Genomic DNA, 4023 nt, shown 5'->3' on the forward strand with positions numbered 1-4023 from the left:
GGGAGAGAGGGGTGGGGGGTGGAGTCTGGGGAGGGAGGTGTGAGGGTGGAGTCTGTGGAGGGAGGTGTGAGGGTGGAGTCTGGTGGAGGGAGGTGTGAATGGTGGAGTCTGTGGAGGGAGGTGTGAGGGTGGAGTCTGGTGGAGGGAGGTGTGAGGGTGGAGTTTGGTGGAGGGAGGTGTGGAGGGTGGAGTTTGGTGGAGGGAGGTGTGAGGGTGGAGTCTGGTGGAGGGAGGTGTGAGGGTGGAGTTTGGTGGAGGGAGGTGTGGAGGGTGGAGTTTGGTGGAGGGAGGTGTGAGGGTGGAGTTTGGTGGAGGGAGGTGTGAGGGTGGAGTCTGTGGAGGGAGGTGTGGAGGGTGGAGTCTGTGGAGGGAGGTGTGAGGGTGGAGTCTGTGGAGGGAGGTGTGAGGGTGGAGTTTGGTGGAGGGAGGTGTGAGGGTGGAGTTTGGTGGAGGGAGGTGTGAGGGTGGAGTCTGGTGGAGGGAGGTGTGGAGGGTGGAGTTTGGTGGAGGGAGGTGTGAGGGTGGAGTTTGGTGGAGGGAGGTGTGAGGGTGGAGTTTGGTGGAGGGAGGTGTGAAGGGTGGAGTCTGTGGAGGGAGGTGTGAGGGTGGAGTCTGGTAGAGGGAGGTGTGAGGGTGGAGTCTGTGGTCTTCAGCTGTAGGGCCTGTGGGGGTGAGGTAGGGTGGTGTCTGATTTCTCCATCACGCTGGCACGGACAGTTCTGCTATTCCTTCTAATCAGCAGCCATCCATGTGCTTGGCAGAGCTCAGCGCTTTCGAATCGCCCTCTCGGCTCAGGCAGAGAACCGCGGGTCCTGGCGTGAGAACCGCGGGCCCTGGCGCTGTGTTTGTGTGTACACGGGCAGCTCCGGGCACAAGAGCTCACACTGCCAGTCGAGCAACAGCGAGACGGTTTGCTGGCGTTTAACGTGCTGCAGAAAGCCGTGCGTGTTTTAACACTTTTAGGGTGAGAAAATGCGCCTGATTGAGCAAATCGGATTTTCATTTTAAAATATCTCTTTCCCTCTACTTTTTTGGTCTCTTCTATGTGCAGGAATTGGTGAGAATCTTACGTATATTATGCAGCACAGAGAGCATAATAACCTAATAACTTTGAAAACTTTCTGTATGCTATATAACAAAACCAAATATTTCGGTTATTTCCATAGTTTAAATGCATGCACTGTTAAACTTACAGTCTTGATGTAGACGGTAATATAGAAAACGTCTTCACAGTCATGAAGTCCATTTGTCCATGACACAGTGACAGAAATGTATGCGCTACTGGTCTGTCTCAGCATGCTTAAGGAACCCAGTCCTGAAATAGAACAGGTGACAGCCTGCTGACATGAAGACCGCTGTCTGCTAGAAGCTGTGTGTACCCTCCAGAACACTCACCACCCAGTTTTTTACAAACATTTATTTATTAGAACCATTGCAGGTGTACAGTGAGAAACTATGTGGCCCCTTCTGATGCCACGTGGACTTTGTGTTAGGTGTCCTCTGTCTCTTCAGGACAGATGCTGGTTGCTTATATTTGGCTAGCGGACCACTCTCAACTCAGAGCCAACACTGACACATGTAAAAAACACCTTCAACACTGCAGTGCCTGCTCCACTCACACGCATCCTGCACCTCCATCACACCACGGCAGTCTCACCACTGGGGGACGCTACACCACATCAGACATATGTGGTCAGTGGTGTCCTGTAAGTGACCACTGAAGAAGAGGGTGGAGGATAACAGACACGAGACCTGACGGGACAGTGTTTAACTGTGCCGTATTGTACATACTTATAGGACAGGACAGTGTTTAACTGTGCCGTATTGTACACACCTATAACACAGGACAGTGTTTAACTGTGCCGTATTGTACACACCTATAACACAGGACAGTGTTTAACTGTGCCGTATTGTACACACCTATAACACAGGACAGTGTTTAACTGTGCCGTATGGTACACACCTATAGGACAGGACAGTGTTTAACTGTGCCGTATCATACACACCTATAACACAGGACAGTGTTTAACTGTCATATCATACACACCTATAACACAGGACAGTGTTTAATGTGCCGTATCGTACACACCTATAACACAGGACAGTGTTTAACTGTGCCGTATCATACACACCTATAACACAGGACAGTGTTTAACTGTCATATCATACACACCTATAACACAGGACAGTGTTTAACTGTGCCGTACTGTACTAGGGACAGTAACTATGGAGCTGTGAGGTGGCTGTGATATAGTGAGACATTGGTGAGATGTTGGTGAGCAGAGTTGCTGCTTTTCTCCTGCACTGATCATTTCCACCTGGGCTTTACCGTAGCAGACGTTAAAATGTTTTGATTGGACTGCTTATCCACAGTGTCCAAAGAAGGATTATAAAGGGGAATGATGAGGAAGAATAATTATCTTCAGATATTTGCTGGGCCAGGATTCAGGGCTAGCATTCATGTTGGATTGTTGATCTACTGTGTTTTAATGATTTAAATGATCCGCTTTCGTTGGCTTTACCGCGGTTAATCAATTAGGGACATGAAAGCTATTTGTCACAGGGGTAAAACTAAGGTCTCCTCAAGTAAGCGTGCTGTAGCTGCAACCCACACGACCTCCATGTTCAGTACCGCCGCTCTAATAAGGTAGTCGGGCTTTGGAAAAACAAGTATTGGAGAATTGGAAAATAAATTCTGCTGTGAATTGAAACAATCAGTTGTGCCCTGAATTGAACAAATTAAACACAAGAGTTCCATATGCAAAAATGCCCATTAGTAATTCAAAAATGCCTAACAGTGATTGAAAATAGCTGCTTCTGAAGCCCTCACCAAGCACTGGCGTTCTACTCAGGCAGAGCCCACTCATTAAACGCATCCCAGCCCTAGCACGAGCTGAACAAAACCTGCATGAGCTAAACAAAACTTGCCAAGGCACTACTGCATAAGTGTCAGACCATCTGAGTGCATGACCCCCCCCCCCCCCCCCCCATGCCCCACAACTCCACCGGAGAGGTTTCCCCAAGTATACACGTCTGGTCTGCGGAGTCCTCCATCCCTGGGGGGCACGCAGGCCGGCAAAGCTCTCTCCCTGCAAGCCCCCGTTTGTTTTAGGTCCAACGGGTAAGAGCCTAATACATGTCATGTAGCATTAAGCTTCTTCTCCTTCTCGTCCGCATCTCGGAGATGCAGGTACAAAGGAAGATATGTGAGAACAGGAGTCACACATGATCAGATGATCAGAATTGTGTGCCGGACGGGTCTCCTCTGAGCAGACGACTCCAGCCATGTGTCAAATGGATCACCTGAAATCACAGGCTAATAATGAGACACAATGAGATCCAATTTGAAATTACCCCCCCCCCCCCCCCCCCCCCTTCACCTGGTCCCATAACCAAAGGCTCAGGGCAGATAGAGTTCCACAGAAAGAGGCCGTTGACATCTAGTGTCAGTAGTCTGTGTAGGCTTTGTACTGGATCTGATAGGGTTACTAGTGGCTAATCCACGCTGACCTCCATCTTTCTTCTTTCCTTCTTTTTTTTTTTTTGGTACGATGCTTTTGTACAGTTTGGACAACTGAACGGTATAATGATGCTGACATCTAACTATTGGCGTGGGTCTTGCACCGAGTCTTTTGTGGAGTTATCGGGTTGCAATGACTGCGAGTGGAAATAAACAACGTTTGAGCACAGGCAAGGTGACATTTGAAGTGGCTAGGGAAAGGTGTGTTTGTAGCGGCAGGTTCAGAAGGTCAGCCAGGGAGTGCGGGTACTTGGAGGACTTGAAAGAAAAGCCTATCGCGATGAAATGTTCGAGCGGCAGACGCAAACGCCGCGGCAAAATGCCACGGCAGATCGAGCTGAGCAGGGAGGCGTTCTGTCGCATTAAAGGGAGAAAAAGACTTTGAAGGTGAGAAAGCCGTGTGAAAACAGACATATCCACAAAGGCTCAGAGCAGGAAGACAGGGAAGTCGGGAACCAATCAAAGTCTCCCGTTTTACAGAATCAAAATGGAAGAATGGATTT

The sequence above is a fragment of the Brachyhypopomus gauderio genome, chromosome 13 (assembly GCF_052324685.1).
Source record: "Brachyhypopomus gauderio isolate BG-103 chromosome 13, BGAUD_0.2, whole genome shotgun sequence".
NCBI lineage: Eukaryota > Metazoa > Chordata > Actinopteri > Gymnotiformes > Hypopomidae > Brachyhypopomus > Brachyhypopomus gauderio.